This window comes from Cervus elaphus, chromosome 12, assembly GCF_910594005.1.
Source record: "Cervus elaphus chromosome 12, mCerEla1.1, whole genome shotgun sequence".
Taxonomy (NCBI): domain Eukaryota; kingdom Metazoa; phylum Chordata; class Mammalia; order Artiodactyla; family Cervidae; genus Cervus; species Cervus elaphus.
The window spans coordinates 50875478-50902592 of record NC_057826.1 but is presented as its reverse complement, the minus strand read 5'-3'; the positions used below and the strand labels follow the sequence as shown (position 1 = coordinate 50902592).

The window sequence follows — 27115 nt, the reverse complement described above, 5'->3', positions numbered from 1 at the left end:
AATAGTGTTTAAGAATATAGCATATTGGAGAATTTATCAATTTCTTCTTATAATTTGGTTAGTTTTTTTTTCTTTCTGTAGTTTGAGGCCATGTTGTTTGGTTTAGTCAATCTCATGATTGTTATATTTTCTTAAAGAATTAACTGGACTTTTATTTCTTATAAGCTAATGACCCTTTTAACTCCTAGTAAGGGTTTTATCCCGTCTTAAATTTTTTCTGATCTTAGTGTTTTTAAACTTTCTTTGGATTAGTATTTGACTGGTGTCAACATTATATGTCATTCTATTTCATGCATGTCTCTTTCAAATAGCATACAACTAAATTATCAAAAATTTAAGAACATTTCTGCTTATTGGCCAACCTAATCCATTTAAATTTCACTTTCTTTAGACTTTTCCCCATAATCTTTTTTATTTCAGTATACCTGTCTTTTCTTGGCATCTCTTAGTTAGTCTGGCTAAACTTACTGGCTTCTTTTGGCTAACCTGAATTTTCTATATCCCTTTTCCCCTCTCCAATGGTTTGAAATTTATATTTAATAACTAAAAGATAAGAAATTCCATTAAAAATTTTTAACATGTATATTAATACTTGAAGTCAAAATTTAATATTTCTTCCCTTTTCCCAATTTATACAAGGGCCTTTGTACCCAAAGATCACTGTCATCATTCATGATATTTTTCCCCTCAGGACTTTATTTCTTCCTTTGTTAAAAACTCGTCTTTTTTACTATTGGTTTTTCAGGGAGTGTTACTTAAATTTACCTTATATGTTAATTTCTTCTCTTATTGTTGCTCCTTGCAATATTATTCCTTCATTGTGGGTACAGTTTCTTTCCTGTTACAACACATCCTTTAGTGGTTCTTTCAGCATAGGTGGTGAATAGTAAGGTTTCACAATCTTCATTTGATTGAAAAATGCCTTTATTTTATTTATCATGTTACTTGATCATTTTGCTAAATTTTTCTCCTCAGTGCTTTGAAGATACTATCCTTTCTTCTTCTGGTTTCTCTCTTAAAAACTTTTTGTTGAAATCTGTATATGTATACGCATGTGTGTGTGTGTGTGTGTGTGTGTGTGTGCGTGCATATGTAGGCTTTCCAGGTAACACTAGTGGTAAAGAATCCACCCGCCAATACAGGAGACGTGGGTTCAATCCCTGGGTTGGGAAGACCCCCTGGAATAGGGCGTGGCAATCCACTCCAGTATTCTTGCCTGGAGAATCCCCATGGACAGAGGAGCCTGGCAGGCTATAGTCCATAGGGTCACAGAGGACCAGACACAACTGAGGTGACTGAGGATGTACACATGCATATATATAGAAAAACACACATAGCATTATTATACAGCTCAATGAGCCCATGTAATCAAAACCTAGATCAAGAAACAGAACTTGGCCCAAGAGTCCCCACCGTGAGCCCAGTCAGCCACCACCCCCCCACCCTCCAACAGTTGAATCCTATCCAAACTTTTACCAGCATAGTTTAGTTTTCATTTGGTTTCTATTTTTGCTGATGAGAAATCTGCCATCAATCTAATCTTTATTTATTCATAGTTAATATTTTAGAAGATTTTATTTTTGATGTTCTATAGGTTCATTGGGCTTCCCTGATAGCTCAGTTGGTGAAGAATCCACCTGCAATGCAGGAGACCCCAGTTTGATTCCTGGGTCGGGAATATCAGCTGGAGAAGGGATCGGCTATCCACTTCAGTATTCCTGGGCTTCCTTTGTGGCTCAGCTGGTAAAGAATCTGCCTGCAATGCGGGAGACCTGGATTTGATCCCTGGGTTGAGAAGATCCCCTGAAAAAGGGAGCAGCTACCCACTCTAGTATTCTGGCTTAGAGAATTCCATGGACTGTACAGTCCATGGGGTCACGAAGAGTCAGAAACAACTGAGCAACTTTCACTTTTACTAGGTTCATTATGTGAGAGAGAGAGAGATACATATACATATATATATACATACACACACATATATAATATATATTATATATATAATATTTATTATACATATATTGTATATATATTGTGTATATATGTGTACATATACAATATATATTATACATATATTATATATTATACATATATTGTATATATGTGTGTATATATATGTATATATTATATATATGGCTTGGACATTTTGCTCTGCTTTCCTCTTGGCATGTTTCCTGATTCTAAACACTTATTTTTCATAAATTCTGGAAAAAAATCTCATCTTTTATCTCATTGAATGTTGCTTCTCCCTCATCCTTCTAAAGCTCCTAAGAGATGTATGTTGAGTCTTGTTTTGTCCCCTATAACTTTGAACTTCTCTCTTAGTTATTCATTGATGACTGTGCTAGGTCTTTGTTGCTGTGCAAGAGCTTTCTGTAGTTGCAGGGAGCCATCGTGGTGCACAGGCTTCTCACTGTGTGGCTTGGGCGGTAGGGTGCACAGGCTTCCCTGGTGGTTGCACGTGGGCTCAGTGGTCGTGGCCTCAGGGCTCTGGAGCACAGGCTCAGTAGTCGTGGTACACAGGCTTAGCTGTCCCATAGCGTGTCAGATCTTCCTGGACCAGGTATTGAACCTGTGTCCCCTGAATTGGCACTTGGTTTCACTGAACCACCAGGGAAGCCCTGAATTTCTTTTAGATTTTCTGTCTATATTGTGTTCTGGATAATTTTCTGATTTATCTTTTCTTTCCTTAATTACATTCTGTCATATCTGATCTAATGTTAAACCCATTTGTTATGAGTTGAATTGTGTTCTCCAAGAAAGAATCATTGAAGTCCTAACTGCCAGTACTTTAGCATATGACTTTATTTGGAAGTTAAAATGAAGTCACTAAGATCGACCCTAATCCAATCTGACTGGTGTCCATGAAAAGTGGGGGGATAGATTTGGACACAGAGACATGGCCAGAGGGAGCACTGTATGCTGAGACGTGTGGAATATATTGTGTGAGGTTGGAGTCACGCTGTCACCAGCCGAGGGACATTTGGGAACTATCCAAAATTGGAAGAGGCAAGCAGGGATTCATCTTTCCTCTACAGGATTCAGAGGGAGAATGATTGATTTCACACCTGTGGCCCCTAGAACTGTGAGACTATACATTTCTATTGTTCCAAGCCACACAGTTGTGGTACTTTTTATTGGCAGTCCTAGGAAACTAACCTGCCATTTATTTAGCTTTAAATTTCAATAATTCTGTTTTTGTTTTTCTCCAGAAGTATAACATGACTTAGTCAAAGCTATTTCTGATGTCTTGTTCTAATGTTATGGCTTCCAATCTTTCTTTTATGTCATTAATCATTTTGAATATACTTATTTTTATTGCCTGCTTCAGATTGTCCTATTATCTTAAATTCTTAGAATATTAGTCTCCCTTTTTTTAAGTGTTTTTAAAATTTATTTTAATTGGAGGTTAATTACTTTACAATATTGTGGTGGTTTTTTTAGTCTCCCTTTTTGTTCTGCCTGTCTGTTTACTGTCTCTTTTAAAGGATTATTTCCTCTTGTGATTTGTAATTTTGTTTTCTTTGAATTGCAGGCTTACTTTTAGCAAGGGATTTTTCCCATTTAGGGGATATCCCATGCCCCTAGGGTTGTGAAGTGTATCTACAGAGTAGTCTTGCATTTTCTTATGATGGGCATCTCAGTGGTTTTATTGGTCCACTGTGATAGATTTTATTTTCTTGGGCTCCAAAATCACTATGGATGGTGTCTACAGCCATGAAATTAAAAGATGCTTGCTCCTTGTAAGAACAGCTATGACAAACCTAGACAGCGTATCAAAAAGCAGAGACATCACTGTGCCAACAAAAATCCATATAATCAAAGCTGTGGTTTTTCCAGTAGTTAGGGATGATGTGAGAGTTGGACCATAAAGAAGGCTGAGCACTGAAGAATTGATGCTTTCGAACTATGGTGCTAGAGAAGACTTTTGAGAGTCCTTTGGACAGCAAGGAGATCAATCCAGTCAACCCTAAAGGAAATCAACTATAAACATTCATTGGAAAGTCTGTTACTGAAGCTCCAATACTTTGGCCACCTGATGCGAAGAGCCTACTCATTGAAAAAGATCCTGATGCTGGGACAGATTGAAGGCAAAAGGAGAGGGGGGTGGTAGAGGATGAGATGCTTAGATTGTATCACCAACCAATGGATGTGAATTTGAGTAAACTCCAAGAGAAAGTGGAGGATAGGGGAGCCTGGCATGCTGAAGTTCATGGGGTCACAAAGAGTCAAACACGACTTAGCATCTAAACAATTAGAGCAGCCAGTTGTTGTTTTATTTACTGCACTGAGGTTTCCTTTTGGGTGGATAACATGAGTTCAGACTCTGTACCCTGCATGCCCAAATATGCCTTCTAGGATCCTGACTTCAGTATGGCCTTGTCAGTTCTAGTTCCGCTTCTTGCACGGGCCCCATTCTACCCTTCCTGTAACCAAGTGGGCAGTTGAACCCCAGCTTCTCACCACTTGAGACAGTATGTAGACCCAACATCTGACTGGGCCACCAGAGCATCAATTTACAAATGCCAAGATGGCAACTCTGGCTGTGCATTTTTCTTCATTTCTGTTACCTGGGGATTTCTTCTTGTCTCTGCTTTTTCCTTCTCAGTTTTTCTTTCCTGTTTGGTTTGCTTTCAAAAGTTTTTGCTACATATCCTCCAGCATTTCCATACATGTTTAGAGGAAGGAGACTGGAGGCTGTGTTAGTGCAGTCTGCCATTTCACTGGAACAAGGAGGGACCAACATTTAATACTGAATGATAGGGAAGAATTGGCAGTACATGCCAATAGGGGTTTTAAGGAAGGAGATATTGACTCAGGAGTGGGAACAGCCAAGCACTGAAGAATGCTAGAGAGAGTTCAGATAAGGGAGGTTAGATACTTGAAAACATTTTTTTTCCATGTCAATTAGATTCAGACCTGCATGTAAGGGCAGAGATGTCCATCTAATGTCCAGCATAATCCTACACATACAGCATCACTGTTTTCTAGAGATTGACATGTTTCCTCTTCTTCCTGCTCTTCCCTTTGCCTCTTCCTCTGTAGAAACAGAAGTCTGCTCTGTGAACCACAGGACGCCAGGTTTTTGCAGGAAACCCCACATGGCTTCAAAACCTCACCCTGCTGACTTAGTCCTCAAGGCAAAGGACAGTTGGGAAGAAAGGAATTAGATATATTCCCAGGGTGTTTCAACCTGTAGTTAATGGAGGAAGGAGGCTCAAGTCAGAAATCTTGTCTTTAATTTTTAATTTCATTAAATGTGACTTTGTTGTCTGAAAAAGAGAGTGAAAAACAAATCTCTTACTCCACTTTGGAAATGCCTTCAACAGCCACTCAAATGGGGATAGCTACCTAATCTAACTACTACTGCTCAGTCACTCAGCCATGTCTGACTCTCTGTGACTTTATGGATGGTAGCCTGCCAGCCTCTTCTGTCCATGGTATTTTCCAGGCAAGAATACTGGAGTGGGTGCCATTTCTTTCTCCAAATTGAGCTACTAGAAGGGGTTACAAAAATTAAATGAGAAAACAGAAATCAACATGCCTTAAAATAAAAATGTACAAGAGAGGGAGAGTGATGTAGTGATTCAATGCATGGACTCTAGAGTTTGAAGCCACCAACTAGCTGTCTGAAAATTTTGCTTAAATTATCTGTGCCTCAGTTTCCTCATTTTTTAAATGGGGATTATAAAGATGTACAGGTTCAGGGGTTTGTAGAGGTTAAATTAGATGTTACAGTGACTTTTCTTAATATAGTAAGTTCTCAATGAATGTTACTTTATTTCATGCCTTGATATCATAATCTATGTAAGACCAAATCTTAGGTCCAGGAACCTCAAGCAGTTCTAGAAATAAGATCAGAGTGCTGGAAAACTCTCTGGAATTATACCCCAATATATTCTATGTGTGTGTGTCTTTGTGTTTGTGTGTGCGTTTCTAAGGGAGTGGGACATTTTTCTTTGGAGTCAGTTTGTATTTTTTCATCAGATTCTTAAAAAGATATGCAGCCCAAAGACGTTCAGAAGCAGTTTTGTTTGGATGTAAGGACTTTAGATCTAAAATAGACTTTGCATTCCCCAGAGATTTTATGGCTCTTGTTCATTAGCTCCATAAACATAGACTAGGAGCCAGGAACTAGTCTATGGCAGTCATTCAACCTTGCAGGAAGAACATTCTCACCCAGGTAACTCTCTCTGTACCTAAGAGGGATCCAAGAAGAACCCAGAAGATCATACAGTTGATTTCTGCTGAAGGCAATTAACGTCATGACTTCAGTTATGGGCAATTTCAGTGCAAGGTGAGTCAAACTTATTACTAAGATGGTCTGTGGAAGGACTGAAGAATCACTTAATCTATCTTTGAGGACAGTATAGGCCTTCATCCCTTCTCATGAAGTGCTGTGAGAGCCTTTTGGTCATTTCCAGTGGAAACCAAAGGTCATGAGATTAGAAGCCTTGGTGAAGTATCCTAGGATTCATAATGGGGGATGCCCCAAACCTGATAAATTAAAAGAATCATGACACTCTTTTCCCCTATCCTTTGAACCTTTTCTTGCTTTGATTCAGCTGAGGCATTTAAACAGATTTGGCAGGGTTTCTAAAGGTGTAAATGTCTAACTTTATGTCTTTTTAATGATGTGTGTCATCTAAATAGCGACGCTATCAATAGGGGATGTGTTTCTGTTTTTTTTTTTTTTTTTCTCTTCTGCTCTCAAATGCCTTTTAACATATGTAAAAATATTTATATAGTGTTTCAAGTCTGCAGCATTCAGCACAGACATACTCTTTTGAGCTCTCCCTTTTGGTAATATATTTAATTCAAAAGAAATCCTAGGCATATTGGGGGCAGATAGTAGGTACAAATCTGACAAAAAAGTTAATGAGCTCTCCTGTGATTATCATGGAGGATGGTGACTCATTAAATCTCATTTCCTGGGCAAGTCCACATAGGGAGAAGGAATGATCTCAAATGAAGGCCTGAGAACCTAATGCAGTCAGATTTATGGGTTTCTGTATAAGCAGCCACATGATAATCAGTGCAAATAGTGAAATGTTGTAATGAGGTAACTCTGAAATATTTAATTGCTGACTTTATTAAAATTTTTAATAGTTTTGTCATTTTCTGTTAGGAATTAGCCACACAGCAGGGAGGGTGCTGAAACCAAGTGGGATTGTCTCTTGGGTGGATTCAATGTAAGCTCTTGTTCCCCACCTGGAATCTCTCTATATGTATTAACATTATCATAGATATTCAAGGCTATGCTGAATAAGGGGTCAGAATGGTTAGAATACACGAAAGCTTCCCCTTTTACTTCCAAAGAATATGTGAATCTGCTTAGAATTAATTCTGTCCCAGCTTCCTCAGAGTGAACCATGTTTTATTCTAAGTGTTTTCCACTGCTAAAAAGAAATTTTTCCAAAAAAGTTCAAGCCATAAGTAAGATGAAGAAGAGACTGCAGTTTTTTTTCACAACTTAACTTCCTTTTAAGTATCCATCTTCACCTTTCCACCATTTCTTTTATATCTCATTCCTCATTGTTAAGTCCTGGTAGCTTTCTTTTTTTTTTTTTTTTTGTAAGTCCTGGTAGCTTTCTAATTCAGTTCAGTTCAGTTGCTCAGTCGTGTCCGACTCTTTGCAACCCCATGAACCTCAGCACACCAGGCCTCCCTGTCTATCACCAACTCCTGGAGTCCACCCAAACCCATGTCCATTGAGTTGGTGATGCCATACAACCATCTCATCCTCTGTTGTCCCCTTCTCCTTCTGCCCTCAATCTTTCCCAGCATCAGGGTCTTTTCAAATGAGTCAGCTCTTCGCATCACGTGGCCAAAGTACTGGAGTTTCAGCTTCAGCATCAGTCCTTCCAGTGAACACCCAGGACTGGTCTCCTTTAAGATGGACTGGTTGGATCTCCTTGCAGTCCAAGGGACTCTCAAGAGTCTTCTCCAACACCACAGTTCAAAAGCATCAATTCTTCGGTGCTCGGCTTTCTTTATAGTCCAACTCTCACATCCATACATGACCACTGGAAAAACCATAGCTTTGACTAGATGGACCTTTGTTGACAAAGTGATGTCTCTGCTTTTTAATATGCTGTCTAGGTTGGTCATAACTTTCCTTCCAAGGAGCAAGCGTCTTTTTATTTCACGGCTGCAATCACCATCTGCAGTGATTTTGGAGCCCAGAAAAATAAAGTCAGCCACTGTTTCCACTGTTTCCCCATCTATTTGCCATGAAGTGATGGGACTGGATGCCATAATCTTAGATTTCTGAATGTTGAGCTTTAAGCCAACTTTTTCACTCCCCTTTTTCACTTTCATCAAGAGGCTCTTTAGTTCTTCTTCACTTTCTGCCATAAGGGTGGTGTCATCTGCATATCTGAGGTTATTGATATTGCGAGTTAGTTAAATAGCTTAAGGTATTATTCTTCTCAGGGACTCATAAATGCAAATAAATGAATTTCTAGTGCTAGAATTTCAGATGTCATAGCAAGTTGGATGAGGCTGTGATGTTTAGTGTGTCTGAAATCACACCCATTCTTTAGGCCAGCTTTGTTGTTTCATCATCCCATGTGTTGGCTTGGCCAAAAAGTTTATTCAGGTTTTTCCCACAACATCTTACAGAAAAACTCAAACAAACTTTTTGGCCAGTCAACCCAATACATGAACGCTTGATTACTTATGAGAGGAATCGCTGGTCGCCTTGGTGAGGGTAGACTGAAGAGGGCTGTGTGGTGCCTGTTGGCATAAGGCCAGTTACTACCTCATCACGTAACGTCGTTTGAGAATATCGTCCTAAAAGCAGGAAAGATCACTCTCAGCTTCATATTCTTCTGTAACCTTTGTATTTCTAGATTCTATCTATTTCATCAGCTTCTAGACTTGCAGCTAAGACTCGTGCTGTCTGTCACCACAGCCATGAAGAAAAGGATCACCTACAGGTATGATTTATTTGTAAAGGGCCACAGGCAGGATTCCTAATGGAGAAATCATTCCAGACAGCCTTTTCATAGCAAAGATGGGTTTGCCAATGTGAAATGTCAAGATGATTTAGATTAATTCAAGTCCCAACTCATGTTCACTGTAAGCATCCAATATTTGAGACTATTCATCTTTTAAGGTCACAGATATCTAGATAATATATTGGGGTAGACCCTGCCAAAAAAGGGGGCTTGGGGTATGAGATCGCAATTCAGATTGTGAAGTGAGTGAAAGTATCATGTTTTCTTGATTCAAAAATGCACTTTTTGTCTTATACTTTGTACAGTCACCTCAGAGTTCATAAATATGCTTAATGTGGCATTTTGTTATTTTCTCCCCAAATATCTGTTACTAAATCTTATAAGCAACATTTTCTTAGAATTCAGGAAATACCTTGCATTCTCTCTAGGCTGGAAGGTCTTATTCACAACTTGGTTGCATTGTGGCTTATGAAACCACCACAGCCAACTCTCTTCTACTGCTGATGAGAGGAGGGCCAGGCAACTCTTTAAAAACAAATCAAGGCACTCAGGTGGCAGAAGACACAGCTTAACTATGATCAATGGCTAAAATGGCTCAGAGCTGGGGCAAAGCTCTCAAGGCCAAGTTGTGGGTGTTGTGGGGAAATCTAACTCAAGGTCCCATAGCAGATAGAACGTGAAGGATATATCCGATATTGGAGCCCAGGACATAGAATGTGCAAGTTCAGAGCAATGCAGGTTTCAGAGGCTGGAAGCACCAACTGATATATATATGTGCTTGGAAAAAGTTTTGAAAGGGTACATCCCTAAATGTTCACAGTGTTGGGAATGTGGTGTCAGTGGAAAGAAATGTAAGCATTCTTACTTTTACGTTTCACACTTTTGTTGCTAAAATATTATATAGTAAGTATACAATTTTTTAATTGAAGGAGATATAAAAATTACTAAGGAGAAAAAACATATCCCAGAGATTAAAAAAAAAAAAGCAATTGTTTGCAGCTTTTAAGCTACAGGCCTGGCAAATCCAGAATAATTTGTTTAGACAGCAGTTGGCACCTGCTCTGCTTCTCTATGCCCAGAGCACACAATGTTATGTCTCTTGGGGCTGCCCCTGACAAAATGGGGCCCCCAGACGGTCTCCTATGTGGACAGTGGGGTCAAGACCCCTTCTCGAGTGATTTCCTGGGCAGTTTGAAGGAGACAACCTAGTTATAGACTGCAGAGGTTACTGGCTCAAGAGCTCCCCAGGAGGGGCTTCTGGCTGGGGTTCCCCTTCTCTGAGCCTGGAAGGGTGTATGACTTGTCCTGTGCTGATGGCAGAGGGGAGGCTCAGCTGCCCTGTTTTATGAAAGTGAACATTAAATTATCTTCCTACGCTTTAGGTTCTTTGACTAGTATCAACTTAGAAAGGATCTTGGTTTCCCTCAAGTGCCAAGATCTGGGAAAGCTAGACATCACCAATTGTCCCTGTTTCCAGGTACCACATGAAGGCAAAGTAAAGTGGAGAAGAAAAATCTTTGCTTTCTCTCTAATGTTCTTGGAACAAGAACAGGAAGATATGGGGTGGCCCATCTGTGACTGCTAGCGAAAAGCATCTCCTATAAATCTTCATTCATCATTTGAGTAGAAGCAGGAAGAGGAGGCCATGGAAATGTCTAACACCATTTCTTTCTTTTCTAAGATGTTAGCCCATAGGCTCTCCCTTCAATTTACTTGAATTCTTGCTTTTCCAGAGTCACCTGCATCCATGTTGCATTTTCCTTCTCTGTCGTTGGCTAGTAAATATTTCTAAACATCATCTGTACTTGAAATACTTCTGCAACTTTGAAAACTAAGTCCTGGAAACCTGTGTCTCTGTCTGGGTGTGTGTACGGGTTTTAAAGTGGGCGCTGTTTCTGAGCTGAAACAGAATTGGCAAAGAATTCATTAACTTTAACCAGGGTGAGTAATCATGCCTGGACCTCCATGGTAAAAGTTCTTGAAAAACGTTATTCTTGTAAAAAAATAAAATAAAAATAGCAGAATGGCTTAATGGTGGTGTTTCCCCCCCAACCCACTTCCCTTCCTTACTGGCAGATTATACCCAAATGGGCCTGGGGTGAAGGGTGAACCTGAATGAAATACTCCAAGGCTCAGGCAGTGACGAGCAGAATCACTGAGTTGCTTTGCTGGCTGCTGCTGCTCACCTTAGTGCCTGTCTTTTCCCTTCAGACTTCAGAAGTTTTTTTTTTTTTTTTCCAGTGTCCCCCTTTGAAAAAGATTGATGTGGCTGGCAATGGAGAGGGGATTAACATGAATAACAAATTATTCTTACATGTTTGAAGTTATAGGCCTATTATACTTGCCCTTTAGGGAAACACTGGGCTTTACTGAGCTATTGTTATTCTCAACAAATTTCAGTAATTATTAGTGCTAGGAGTTGGGTTGCTTGGTTTCAGCTCTGTTTCTACAAAGTGTGCCTTTTGGGAGGCTGTTCAGCCTACCTTCACAGTGAAGGAGGCTGCCTGGGGTTGGACAGTATTTCCTTTCCCTAAGATTTGCAACTAAGTTTTAAACTAAATAGTTTTCATCACGGGCCTCAGGGGTGACAAAGAGGGGTAGGTAGAGGGAACCTAGACAAACTGCATTTGTTCAGGACAAGGAGGAAGAGAGAGTGTGTGAGCCACAGAGAGGAATGCATGATAAGTCGCTTCAGTCATATTCAACTCTTTGTGACCCCATGGACTGTAGCCTGCCAGGCTCCTCTGTCCATGGGGATTCTCCAGGCAAGAATACTGGGGTGGGTTGCCATGTCCTCCTCCAGGGGATCTTCCTGACCCAGGGATCAAACTTATGTCTCTTTTGTCTCTTGCTTTGGCAGGCAGGTTCTTTACCACTAGCATCACCTGAGAAGCCTAGAGGAACAGCTTATGAAAACTCAGAATAGTGGTTGGAAAACAGAAAAGAAATAGAAACAGCAGATTTGAATCTCTGATCTAGACCAAATCTATTGTGTGGCTGTGGCAACTACCTAACCTCTTAAAACCACTGTGTGCTCATCTGTAATATGAGTCTGGTAAAATACTAGTTTCAGGCAATTTGGAGAAGTACATACAATAATGACAAATGTTTACTGTGTACATGCTCTTTACAACTGTTGTTTCTAGTGCTGCTGATTAGCATTGGACAATGTGCCTGTCTCTTGTATCTGAAGTTCTGGTGATAATCTTGAAAAAGCGGGCCCTCCCAAGAGCTATGTAAAGTATCTGCATGGAATAATAGGAGTCATATCAATATAATACATTACATTAAACATTTATCTATGCATCCATATTCAAACCCCAGCATTGCCAGTGACTAGCTGTGTCATTTGCAGAAAGTTACTTGCTATTTCCATGCCTCCATTTCTCTGTCTGTAAACCAGCAGTACTGATTTCACTAGGTTGTCATGAGAATTAGATAAGATGAAGCACAGTGCCACACTTAGATGAGGACTCTGAAGTTGACATGACAGGTCCCCAAACATCCTGGGCAGTTCTATACCTTCTATGATGATAGGATGAGAACATGTGTGACTCATCACTTCTTAGGGGGTGCTACTGTTCCACTCCCCAGGGGCAGGTCCACCTGCTCCACAGGGGTACCGTACTGGCCCTTATCGACTGGTTGTGTTGGTCCGTTTCTGGGTGGAGGCTGGTGTGACATTGATGCCTGTGAGCAATGTCTCTACTCCGGACCGCCCTTTTTCCTTCAGGACAGTGACCATCTACTGCCTGAGTTATAACAATGTTCCAGATTTTGCCATTAACAAGAAATTCTAAACCCCCAAATCCCAGTCATGTCTCCTTCTATGGAAAAAAAAGCAAGATTTGCTTCCCCACCCCATCACTATATGGAACCATCCCATCTGGGTGAAATTTCTGATGGAAGGGAAGTAGATGAATGAAAACATGGTGGAATTAAGATCAGACGTTCCTTTCAGTATAAGTTTATGACCACCACACAACACCCCAATTGAGAGTAACACAGAAGGCAGCAAGTGATCTGAGGCAGTTATTATAATTCTGTACCAGGAAATAAAGGTGCATCTTGTTTTATACAAACCTTGGTTTGAAAGCCTGGATTTCCAAAGAGAATACCATTGTCTCAAGAAAAACTGGGGCATACTGAGATTGAGTTTATTTGCACAGAAATCGATTTGAATCAGGCAGTATTCAATCTAGCAGATATAAAGGAGCTCTAAGGAATTGTACAAAATCAAAGACTCTTATAGCCAGACGGAGTGGGGACAAGGAAATTATATTAGACAAAAAAGTGTGTTGTTATTGCAAAGTCACTTTCCTTTAGAGAATGGCAGGGGTCTGTATGTCAGATTACCTAACTAGTGCTGATCATGTGATTCCTGACTGATCTAAGATTCCATTTCTGCGAGAGTTGAAACTGCTTGGTTTGGTGACAGAGGATTTGCCATAAATGATTCCATTTTGGGCTTGTTATCTTTTTTGAAAAATTCCCCTCTTTTGGTCAGACTCTCGGTGTAACTGAGAGATGTGAACAAAATTTAAGGTATTAGCACTACACTCAGCTACTGCTCTGAGGTTTTCACTGTTTCTGCTGATCCTCTCTGTGGTATCCACAGGTCACCATTTTGGGTTCATATTCTTTAAATCAACTCCTCTCTTCGTTCCTTTTCTTACACTCTAATCTTAGGGAGTGTAGTCATTTGCTTGGTAGTTAGCGGCTGTGAGTATGCACTTAAATCTTTTAAGAGAATACAGCATACCAGGCAGAATACTATGATTATTATAATCAGGATAATTCCCATTGTCTGGAGTGTACTTTGGAGCCGTAGTCCCCATGACCGAAATCAATGAGAATCAAGTGAAAGAAAGACCCCATTTCAGCAGTCACTTAAGGCAACTGGATTGTTCAGTGATCTTATGTAACTGAGTCTCGGCTTGCCTGGAAGTGTCAATCCAAGTACAATAAGTGGTGTTTGCCACAGCACAAACACCTCTTTGCTTTGCTAAAAGATGATCTAGGGCTATGCTATTATCAGGAACAATGGCCAGAGAATCGATGGATCATTTGGGGGCAGGTATTGCTTTAGCAGCAGATTATATAGTATTTTCCAGAGTTAAGGAGAGATTCCTGATCATAGCTTCATTTGCATTTACTCTTAGAGCAGTAGGCATCTGGGAAGCTAATTTTGAATCATGAATGCCTCTTGGTAATTTCCATTTGTTCTCTGGCCTAGGACTGGAAAGGTCATAGCCACAGAGGTCAGTAAAACTTAAGGGTCTGTAGACTGCACAGGTGGTTTTATTCTAGTCATCCTTGCCTGTGCCGCTTTTTCGTATAGAGCCTAGATGGAAGTTTCCTTGGGTTTCTGCTTGTTAATCAGCGGCAGGGAAATGGACTACCCTGGATAAAAAGTCTGACACAATAGAGAGGGGGCTCAATTTGTTCCAGAGAAACTGAGACATAGGAAAATAGGGAAAACTTTCGTGATGCGCCAAACTAAAGTATCCCCAGCGTCGTGGCAAATCCAGCAGTCGTTTGAAGGTTGGAGTATTCCTCCTTGCTATGGCCTGATATATGTAAACAATGGGCTTCCCTGGTAGTGCAGTGGTAAAGAATCTGCCTGCCAATGCAGGAGACGCAGATTCAATCACTGGGTTGGGAAGATCTCCTGGAGTAGAAAACCTGCTCCAGTATTCTTGCCTGGAAAATCCCATGGACAGAGCCTGGTGGGCTAGACCAGGCTTTAATGAAGAGCTGTTATCAGTCTCTTATCAAGAGCAGACCAATAGTTCAATAAAGCTTTGTGTTAACAGAAAACAAAATTATAATTTGGTATCAGTGTACATTTGATATTAAAATGTATTATTTAAAAACAAATCCATTCTAATTTTAGCTTGACTGCACATAAAATTCCTTTCCCATGGTTCTTTTTCTACAAACCTTCCACAACATTTTTATATCCATTCAGATTTTACCTTATGTGTTTTTCTTCTTTCTCATTCTGGAACAAGGAATCTTTTTACTTTCCTTACCTACTTGTCTTGTATGTTGTTTCCTTTCACCCTTATTATTTCTAGTAAGTTTTAATTGCATATATTGGTTAGAATTGTTAACCCTTAGAATTCTTTGTTCTTAATGAAAAATATAAAGTAAGCAGTTGTGGATTGTCTGTTAAATTAGAATTCTATAGATTGGCAAATTTATAATACATTTCATAATTTCTAGAAGCATATTCTTCCTAGTAGTAAATTTTCCATTGTAGCCCAAAACATGTTTACTAACAGACTCTTTCTTTTTCCTCTGTAAAAAGAAAGTGAAAATAAATAAACCTGTGTTCAGTAATTGATGTTTCAGTATTTTATCTTATTTGAAAATGATCTAGATATTGAGTGAATATCTGTAATTTTACTTACCTCAATATAACTTTGAAGTTTCAAGTTCTCAGAAAAGTTTTGGAAAGTATTTTCAAGTAGACATGCTATGAAGCATAATTTTTTTTTATTGGAAGATAATTGCTTTACAGTGTTGTGGTGGTCTCTGCCATACATTAATATGTATCAGTCATAATTATCTATATCCCCTCCCTTTTGAGACTCCTTTCTATCCCCATCCCAGCCCTCTAGGCCATCACAGAGCTCTAGGATGAGCTTCTGGTGTTATATAGCGGTTTCCCACTAGTTATCTCTTTTACACATGATGCAGTATATATGTCATGCTACTTTCCCAATTTCTCCTAAACTGTCCTTCCACTGCTATGTCCACCAGACTGTTCTCTATGTCTGCATTTCTTCTCTGTAAATAGGTTCATCAGTACTATTTTTTTTCTAGATTCCATATATGTGTATTAATATATGATATTTGTTCTTCTCTTTCTGATTTACTTCACTCTGTATAACAGGCTCTAGGTTCATCCACCTCACTACAACTGACTCTAATTCATTCCTTCTTACGGCTGAGTAATACTCCATTATGTATATGTACCACAACTTCTTTATCCATTCATCTGTCAACATAACTATTATTTAAAAGTTGATTTGTAAAGTTTTGTCTTACATCTGTTTAATTTACTTGTTCTTAATAAGTATGCTTAGATTACTCATGAATATTTCACAAGACTTTAAACAGCTAACCATCATTTTAAGTTATTTTTCTTATTGACAGATTCTGTAATAGAGATAGCATAAGCTGTTTTGACCTTTAGTAAGGAAGAATTGATGCTTTTGAACTGTGGTGTTGGAGAAGACTCTTGAGAGTCCCTTGGACTGCAAGGAGATCCAGCCAGTCCATCCTAAAGGAGATCAGTCCTGGGTGTTCACTGGAAGGACTGATGCTGAAGCTGAAACTCCAATACTTTGGCCACCTCATGTGAAGAGTTGACTCATTGGAAAAGACCCTGATGCTGGGAGGGATTGGAGGCAGGAGGAGAAGGGGACGACAGAGGATGAGATGGTTGGATGGTATCACCGACTCAATGGACGTGAGTTTGGATAGGCTCCGGGAGTTGGTGATGGACAGGGAGGACTGGCATGCTGCAGTTCATGAGGTCGCAAAGAGTTGGACACGAATGAGCGACTGAACTGAACTGAACTGAAGGAATAAAAGTATTATATTTACTGCTGGTATCTCTGTGCTGTGTCTTTTTAAATTAAACCAACAAACCTAAACTAGCTTTTATTTACTGATGATTATCCTAGATCATGGGCTTCACACGTGGTTCGGTGGTAAAGAATCCACCTGCCAATGCAGGAGATACATTTAATCCCTGGATCAGGAGGATACTCTGGAGGAGGAAATGGCAACCCTGTCCAGCATTCTTCCTAGAAGATCCCATAAACAGAGGAGCCTGGCCAGCTACAGTCCATAGGGTCGCAGAGTTGGACATGACTAAGCATGCATGCACACACACATCCTAGATCATGTGAACTTGAAAAACATTTGGATTAGTTTCTATATTTCTGAAAGTGTTTTTGATTTACACAAACACTTATTTATCTTTAAGTTAATTAAGCAGCTGCTGCTGCTAAGTCACTTCAGTCGTGTCTGACTCTGTGCGACCCCATAGACAGCAGCCCAGCCGGCTCTCCCGTCCCTGGGATTCTCCAGGCAAGAACACTGGAGTTGGTTGCCATTTCCTTCTCCAATGCATGAAAGTGAAAAGTGAAAGTGAAGTCGCTCAGTCGTGTCTGACTCTTCGCAACCCCATGGGCTGCAGCCTACCAGGCTCCTCCGTCCATGGGATTTTCCAGGCAAAAGTACTGGAGTGGGCTGCCATTGCCTTCTCTGCAATTAAGCAGAGCTGTTTACAAATGAATTTTGGTAGTACTGTTGGAAGTGAAAAACATCACATTTTAAACATATACAGACATACATAAACATACAAACAGATGTAAACAGATTTTATAGCTTTTTAAAAAAATTTAATTCTATTTTTAATTAGAGGATAATTACTTTACAATATTTTGATGATTTCTGCCATACATCACCATGAATCAGCCATAGGTATACATATGTCCCCCCTGCCTTAAACCTCCCTCCCGCCTCCCTTCCCATCCCACTCCTCTAGGTTGTCACAGAGCACTGGCTTTGAGTTCTGTGTGTCATAGAGCAAATTCCCACTGACTATCTACTTTACATATGGTAATGTATATGTTTTAGTGCTATTCTCTCAAATCATCCTACCTACTCTCTCCCCGACTATGTCCAAAAGTCTGTTCTCTATGTCTGCATCTCCATTGCTGCCCTGTGGGTGGGTTCATCAGTACCATCTTTCTAGATTCCATGTATATACATTAATATATGATATTTGTCTTTCTCTTTCTGACTTACTTCTCTTTGTGTAATAGGCTCTAGGTTCATCCACCTCATTAGAACCAACTCAAATGCATTCCTTTTTATAGCTGAGTAGTATTCAATTGTGTATATGTACCCCAACTTCTGTATCTATTCATCTTTCAATGGACATCTAAGTTGCTTCCAGTCCTAGCTATTAATTTTAGCCACAAAAATGTATGCTTACTGCAGACTCACTAGGTTATAAAAGAACATATGTGCGTGCTTGGTCGTGTCTGACTCTCTGCAACCCTATGGACTGTAGCCAGCCAGGCTCCTCTGTCCATGGGACTTTTCAGGCACGAATACTGGAGTGGGTTACCATTTCCTCCTCCAGGGGATCTTCCCTACCCAGGGGTTGAACCCACGTCTCCTGCATTGGCAGGTGGATTCTTTACCACTGAGCCACCTGGGAAACCTACGAAAGAACATTTGCATCCAAAGTGTGTATGATATGTTAAGGTTATCTGCTTGGATGATGTAAACTTTTTACTAATGTTTGTAGAGGAAATCTTAAGGTTTTTCATAGGCCAAGTTTTCAAAATAGCCTTTTCCTTTTCTTTTTCTCTCTCTGATAAGAATTACCTTGATTCTTGAAGAATACCAGGGAGAACATTTATATCTTAAAATGCATAGAGGAAGAATGCAGGTTCCACCAAGAAGGACTTTTGTTCCCTAAGCACAGGTATTTTACAATATCTGCAAGCCTTTTGACATGATAGGAGAGGATCTGAGATTGGTTAAAAAGATAGGTGGGCTTTGAGTTGTTTCTAGCATTGCATTTCTATTCTTGAAAAGATTTGTAGGACAATACAGTTATGTTTAGCTGAGCGCCAAAAAATTGATGCTTTTGAACTGTGGTGTTGGAGAAGACTCTTGAGAGTCCCTTGGACTGCAAGGAGATCCAACCAGTCCATCCTAAAGGAGATCAGTCCTGGGTGTTCGTTGGAAGGACTGATGCTGAAGCTGAAATTCCAGTACTTTGGCCACCTCATGTGAAGAGTTGACTCATTGGAAAAGACCCTGATGCTGGGAGGGATTGGAGGCAGGAGGAGAAGGGGATGACAGAGGATGAGATGCCTGGATGGCATCACCGACTTGATGGACATGAGTTTGGATAGGCTCCGGGAGTTGGTGATGGACAGGGAGGCCTGGCGTGCTGCGATTCATGGGGTTGCAAAGAGTCGGACACGACTGAGCGACTGAACTGAACTGAACAGTTATGTTTAATTCCTCAGAAAAAATTGGATTGAAAAAAAAAATTGGATTGCAACCTGAATGATATCAAGATGCCAACCCTTTCGTCCAACTACATCATCTTCAGTTTGCTTCTTTATATGAGAGAGAAGATCTTCAGCTAAGAGGGAAATCAAAAGAGTCCTATGTTCTAGATTTAGAGCTGTGTTTCTTTGAAATGTTTTGGTAGATCTTCCCACAAAAAGGCTTCAGAATGTTTTTGTTTCCCTCTGGGTACATGACTTCACTTTAGGTTAAGGGAGAAGGTCTAAGAAAAGTTCCTTTCAGGCTCTGAATATCAGCTACCAATTTGGCTAACTTTTGACCATAGGGCTACTTTTAAAAAATCCTTTTGATTATCTTTGTCAGATTTGAGCCAAGACAAATAGTAAGTACTCCTGGAAGTATAGAACAGCTTCATGAACATGAGAGGTATCCTCAAATAGGGTGCAAAAGATACTTTCTCAAGAGTGATAGCCATTCCTAAAGATAACCCAATAAAAAGAAGAAGAAAGATTTAGTAAATCCTCTGAGAGCTGGCAACAGTTGGTAGAACCCTAGCCACAAATAGACTGCAATGCATCTCTGTGCCTGGCTGTATTTTTAGGTCCTCTCTAAGTTCTCAGACACAAAATGAGACATACAAGGGCAAAGCTGTCCCAAGAAGAGAACAGACCAACAACCAATGGGTACCCAAAAGCACGGTCATGAGTCATAATTCGAAGATCTGATTCTTATATATTTTGCCTGCCAATCTGAATTTGGACAGAAAGGGACAGCATAAAATTTTACCATCTTTTCTCAATGAGGCCCTGCAGATAGAAATCTGGGATAACTGAATTTGGTTTGAGTTCTCATCTTTTGCCAGCTTCTGCTGGTTTTCTCAGGATCCCATCTGTAAGTGTGGAGAGAGTGGGTGTCGCCGTGAGTCTTAGCCTGGTCACCAGATGCTGTAGAGGAGGAAAAATAATTTTCCCTCTATTCTTTATGGTTAGTGCTTGACTGAGACCCTCTAGGGCACCTCCTAAATGGATAAGCTTTGTGGTGGTTTAGTCACTAAGCCATGTCCGACTCTTGTGACCCCATGGACGGTAGCCTGCCAGGCTCCTCTGTCCATGGGATTCTCTAGGCAAGAATACTGGAGTGAGTTGCCATTCTCTAGGGCACCTCCTAAATGGATAAGCTTATCTAGGTTAAAAGTTCTCCATTGTGGTCACTGTAATTTAGGATTATCTTTGATAAGATTAATCTTCCTGTTAAACCTTAAAACAGAATTTTATTCACACTGAATCTAGGCCAGCTTAAAGTGAGACCCAGTCTGCTCCTGGACCCCATCTGGTTTCAAGTTCAGCCCAATCTGACCCCAGATACTGTCTGGCTTAAGTCAGACTCAGTCTGACTCCAGCCAATTTATGGACCCAGTCTGAAAAAAGAAATCCTTAAATAGTCTGAAAGCTCATAATGTAAAAACTTTTGAACTAGGTTCTAAGAGGGACCTACCCACACCTCCAGAGACAGAGAGAAAGCAGCGAGCTCAGGCAGCTCTCGGGTGCCTAAGCTTGGTTGTTTGCTGCTTCTGGGAATCTTGGAGGTCTCCTCGGTTTCCTCTTCTAAAGATAAACTGAGGTGTTTAAACACTTTGAGTTGATTTGAGCAAAAATTGGTTAGAATCAGGCAACATTCAGTCCAGCAGGTAGAAAGGCACTTTGAGGAGTGAGGAACTGTGTAAAATGACAGTCTTCTATAGGCAGAGTGGAGCAGGAATAAGGAAGTTATACTAGGGGAAATGTGGGTTGTTTATTGCAAGGTTACTTTCCTTTAGGGGATAGTGGGTGTCTATCAGTCAGATTACCTAACACTTGCTGGTTAGGCAATTCCGGATTGGCTGGTTTAAGATTCTGTTTCTGGGAGGGCCAAAATTGTAATTAAGTTAGTTCTTGGTTTGATGACATGGAGTTTAGCCTAAGTGACTCCATTTCAGGGCCTTTTGTCTTGTTTTTTAAACTACCAATAACCAGTAGCTTAAATACAGCAGTTTAATATTTTCAAGGACTTTTACATCTAATTGGTCATTTTCATTTTAGAGATAAGGAAATAGAATTTACTATAAACAGCATGCTTGTTGATCTGTTATTTCCTGGGATATTTAAAACATTATTGTGCTAACAACATCCTACTTTCTTCTACTTTTTCAGCAATATATTAAAAAAAAAAAAACTTTTTATTTTGGAGTATAACTGATTAACAATGTTGTGACCGTTTCAGGTGGAGAGCAAAGGGATTCAGCCATACATATACATGTATCCATTCTCTCCCCAAATTCCCTTCCCATCCAGGCTGACAGGTAACATTGAGCAGTTTGCTGTGCTACACAGTAGGACATTGTTATCCATTTTAAATATAGCAGTGTGTACATGTTGACCCCAAACTCCCTAACTATCCCTTCCCTTCATCATTTCCCCACTGGCAATCATGAGTTCATTTTCTAAGTCTGTGAGTCTCTTTCTGTTTTGTAAGTAAGTTCGTTTATATCATTTCTTTTTAGATTCCACATATAAGGGATGTCATATGATATTTCTCCTTCTCTGACTGACTTACTTCACTTAGTATGACAATCTCTAGGTCCAACCTTGTTACTGTAAATGACATTATTTCATTCTTTTTGATGGCTGAGTAATATTCCATGGTATATATGTACCACATATTCTTTATCCATTCCTCTGTCGATGGACATTTAGTTTGCTTGCATGTCCTGGCTATTATAAACAGTGCTTCAATGAACACAGGGGTGCCTGTATCCTTTCAGACCATGTTTTTCTCCAGATAGATGCCCAGGGGTAGGATTGAAAGGTCTTATGGTCATATACTTATGATGTAAAACTCAATATAGAAAGGAAACAAAAAATTGGGGTATATAACAATTAATAAATTTTACAATTAATAAAGTTTTAGGTTTTGATGCAGAATTGTATAATGCAACACAGTTGTATGATCCATAAGACAAATAAGAGATTAAATTTAAAATACCAGATCATAGAGTACCATAGGGAGTGTGGACTGTTAATGGGGCCCAATTTAAAATTTATACTTGAACATCTATTGTGATCTTATGAGTATGCCTTAGTGATGGCATATATATATTACCTCATTCGACCGTGGACCAAAAGTCTAAAAGCTTGAGACTTTAATCAGCAGGAGGCTCAGGCAACATGGCCCCACTCTGCCTGTCACACGTGGGTGCTTGGCATAAAGTGTACCCTCGAGTTGGTTGACAAAGGTCTGGACCTGATCGACTCTGGAGTCCCATTCCTCCCCCTTCTCAAGTCCTTTCACCATCATTTTGGGGAGGTGGCATCCTCCTTGTTGTGCCTTCTTTCCACTCCCCTACTGGGAGAGAGATTGTAGCTCTTTCTACTGACAGGATCCCCAGAACAGTGCTCTTCACGTGTGATACACAGACTCTTGCTAGTCTGCAAATCTTTGAGATCAGGTAAACATATACAGTGAGGGAAAGCATGAGCAACTTTTATAGACATTTGACACAACTGCAACATCAAAGTACAACTACTGAAACATAATTTTATGTCTCTTGAACTTAATCTTTTCTAAATTAAGCTTATCTTTTTTAAGCCTTTTAATTTATTCGCTCATTTATTTTTAATGTTTTTTGGCTATGCCATGCTGTATGGCATGTGAGATCTTAGTTCTCTGACCAGAAATCAAACCTGTGCCCCCTGCATTGGCAGTGCAGAGTCTTAACCATGGGACTGCCAGGGAAGTCCCCAGGCTAGTCTTTTTTTTTTTTTTTTTTTTTTTTTAGAAAAAAGCTTGTCTTGCTCTTGGGCTCAGATCTAGGTTGTGTTAACATGGTGAAATGCACCAAGAAGGTCGGAATCATGGGCAAGTTCAGGACCCGTTATGGTGCCTCCCTCAGGAAAATGGTGAAGAAAATTGAAATCAGCCAGCACGCCAAGTATACCTGCTCCTTCTGTGGCAAAACCAAGATGAAGAGATGAGCTGTGTGCATTTGGCACTGTGGTTCCTGCGTGAAAACAGTAGCTGGTGGTGCCTGAACCTACACACCACTTCTATCACGGTAAAGTCTGCCATCAGAAGACTGAAGGAATGGAAGGACCAGTAGAAGCACTGCCATTTGATAATGTTGCTGGCCTATAATACATGGGTTAATTTATGTTAAAAAAATAAAAAAAAGCTTGTCTTTTTTATGTTTCATATTTTTTTCAGGAATTTGTTTTTTATTGTTTTTGGTTTCTTTTTTTTTTTTTTACAAAAGTACTAGCCTGTGGCTGACTGGAAGGAAAGAAAGTAGACTCTTCATCACAGATAACTGAATAATTTGAGGTGTGTCCACATAAAGCTTAAGTATGGGGACTCTAGAGTTACAGGGCCTGGAGAGGTGCCCTGGTTTTCTGGATGACTGTGTGAGTGTATTATCTGCATGACTTTGGGGAGCTTATCCTATTCTGCCTTGATTTCTCTATCTCTATAATGGAGGTGGTGGTAATTGTACCTACATCATTGGATTGTGAAGAGTAAAGTTAGTAGTAGGTTAATAGTAGGCTCTTAGAAAAGTGTCTTTTGCAGGGTATGGGGTCAGAGTGCTTTAGGTATCATCATTTGCTATTCCAGACCTTATTCCGCACCCGTATCTTTGTGTAAGCCAGGGCTGATGACTTGGCACATTGTGACTTTTGAGACCCTAGGCATTTTTGCCTTTATGTGCCTCTTATTCCATTAAAAAATTAAACATTGTATTTTATGACTTTGTTGGTATAAAGCTGAGTATAATCCAGGCTAGATTCATTATTATATATCTTTTTTGCTTTTACTTTTAAAATAAATGAGAACAAAAACATTTCTGCAGTCCTCTACATTAAGTTGGGTCCTGGGCATGGTGCTTGCTGTGAGAGATTCAGACAAGTGGAAACTCTAGGTTAAGCTGGCCCTGGTATAAGCTCTTCCTTCCCTTGCTCGAATGTTCTTCTTTTAAGCATCTTCTCTTGAGCATCATTTCTTCTCCTCTTGAGCAGTTCCTTTTCATCATTTGAAATTCCACCCCAGCTTCCTTCTCAGTCCGTTCTATGTGTACAGCAGTTTTATAATTGTTCCTTTACCCATCTGTCACCCAGGCCAGACTGTAAGTTCTTCAAGTTCAAGGAACACCTCTGTCTCCTCAGGACTAAGCACATTATGGTTACACTAGTTAATTACTTAATGTGGTTGGATAAAATATGTCATTGTGGAGGGAGCAGCATGGATGTGGGCCTCGGAGAGTCTTGAAAGGAGGTTTATTTAGAAAACAGGAGGTTAAAAAAAAAAAAGAAAGAAAGAAAACAGGAGATTAAAGACAACCTTTTCATTCACAATTCTTGCTTATGCCTGAACACTTGTGGACTTCAAAACACAGGAAGATGATTGGAGTATCAAGGAGCAAGAGTTTACAATACAATTGCCTGAGCAATGGGAACTCCCCTCTGATTAACATTAATGGGAGCGCCATTCATACATCACCCAGAGAACAGACCCCTAAAAGCTGATCCGCTGCCTCATTAGAAGCCAATCAGAGGCTTTCAGTGTTGAGTAATAGGTTTGGCTGGGCTGACTCCAGAAGCAGAACAGCAACGAGGTCCTCTGCTAATTTCAAATGTGGTGGCGAGGCTGGGACAGAGCGAAGCCCAGGTAAGAGGATATTGTGACTGAACCACGGGGTGAAAGTCTCTACAGGGGGATGATCCGATTCGATGAGATTGCCTGCTACAGCATCTTCCCCAACAAGGCAGCACAGGGTTTATTTCACAGGATCGCCCAGACTCACTATCCACTGACTCTTGCAGGGGTACTCCAGGTTCAAACTGCACCCCAGAGGATCTTGTTCAACACGCCCACCCTGGGCCACCCCTTGAGCTTCTAAGCCAGTGGGTCTAAGAGGGAGTCTAGAACCCAAGGTTTTGCAAGCAGCTCGGGTAAATGGTGTTGTGAGTAAATTAGATCAGACCTTAAGAACGTGGACATTGCTGAACAAGTTATCTTTGAAGACGGGTGAATCCTTCTATGTTTTGGCCTCCTTAATGGTCTGTGTCCATAGCTATTGGTGCTCGTTCTTCAGTGGGTGCCTGGAACCTAGTATAACCCTTAAGCACGGAAGGAAACCAGAAATATTCCCTTTCAGCCCCCAGACATCTCCTTTGCAGATTCTGAAGCCCCTATTTTTCTTTCTCTTATGGGTACTTTTGAGGGGGCTGGCATGTGGACATCTGACATCTAGGGTCATCTTCTTTTATTTCCTCCACTCAGAACTCTGAGTCCTGTGCTGTGAAACCAGCTCACTGGCACTCTGCACTGGAGTTTCATTTACTATTAAGGGCTCTAATGAGGAGGGACAGGCAATTATTATTATTTATTTCACTAATTAGCCAGATAATCATTCATTTTGAAACTATTCAGGGTTGGAAATCTGTTCATTTTGTGCCCTTTGTGTAATATGGATTCATTTAATTTATTTTTTTCTTTTCCTTTACAAAAACGACTGCTTTGTTTTAAATGGGGGGCAAAGGTAGGGAGTGAGAAGGGGGAAATTAAAGAAGAGAGAGAGATAATTTCTGAACTGTGAAGATAATGCAGCGAGGAGCCAGAGTCCATAAAAACATCACCTTTCAGTCTCTGAAGACATAACGCTTGATGATAACCATAAAACATGTTAGTGCAAAATGAATTGCTGTTCTGTTCAAATCCTTAAACGTACTACTGTGGATGTCACTGGAGATATGCAACTCTTTTTTCTGATGCCGAGATATATTTTATCATAATTTGTGGGGTGGATGACAGCCTTGTACACATGATTGCCTTTTCCTGCTCAGTTAGCTTGTCAAGGTCAGAGTCCTTTGGCCTTTTATGAATGTCGGACTATTAAGAAATGAGCAGGATAAGTGAACAGCATGAAGAGGAAACTTTATTTTTCTTTGTTAATTGATACATTATGTTTTCATGGTGTTTGCTTATTGCAAGCTACCATTTTACTCTGTAGGTTACTCTGGAGATGGGAGGGGATGTTGTTGTTGCTTGGTGCCCAGCATCTTATTTTCACTGTGAGATGGAAAGAGCTTCTGGGAAGTTGGGATTCATCTTCAAAAATAAACTGTTCAGGAATGCTTGAACTTTCAGGTAGCCTTTTTTAAAGGTACGTCATTACCGTGGGATGTGGTACTTCCCTATGTTGATGTTTCTCTAGGGCATACATGCAATATGGCACTCTTTGTAACTCAAGTCTTCTAGGTAATGAGCCTGGTACTTTAGGCTGAGAGTCTCTGTGTATTTGTTTGTTTTCTATGACTTCCATTTTGAAAGTTAAAACCAGATCTGCAATCAAGCTGCAATCACATATCTTAATCTAAGGAAATGTGAGATGGTGGCCATTTCTCAGAGAAATGGAAATTCTTGGTGAGCTCTAGGGTGGGGAAGAAGATCCAAGCAAAAAGTAGAGGAGGCATCACCTTCCTGAAGGATGTCTCAGCTGGCACCCATGACTTAATACTCTCTTTACCTTGGCATACCCCTCAATAGCTTAAAGGATTCAATGTAAGAAATTTCCAGTCTAAATGACTCTTTCCTTTTTGTGGGCTCCTGTGTTGTCACTAAAACTGAAAATTGCTCAGAAGTCTCAATAAAAAGTCGATAATGCATGAATAAGTCCTTGTGCAGAAAGTTCAGGAAACCATTGTTCCCAGATCTTCAACTGCTCTTGCTAACCTTTCAGAAGCTCTGTCAGAAGGAACCTTTTATACCCCAGAATTGGAGAGGTATCAGGATTAATTCTGATAGGAGCAACAGCAGAGGGAGAAATGTCCTAGTATCTATTCTGCTCACCACCACAGTGATAAAATATTTACCAAAAAGAATAAAAAGAACTTTAAAAATAAGAAACCCTTCACAGCATTGAACCTGATAGATCCTATCAGGTTAATTTACTGGAGTTGATCTTTATACTTTATATAGAAGAAAGTAATGCATATGAAAGAAATATGTTTACACTACTTAAGAGTGAGCTACAACTACTGAATCCAAGAACC

At 40.1% G+C, this 27115-nt stretch overlaps 1 pseudogene; it reads left to right on the top strand.

The window, feature by feature from the left end:
* Positions 1-22894: 22894 nt before the first annotated feature.
* Positions 22895-23169, top strand: LOC122705141 (annotated as a pseudogene).
* The last annotated feature ends 3946 nt before the right edge of the window (positions 23170-27115 follow it).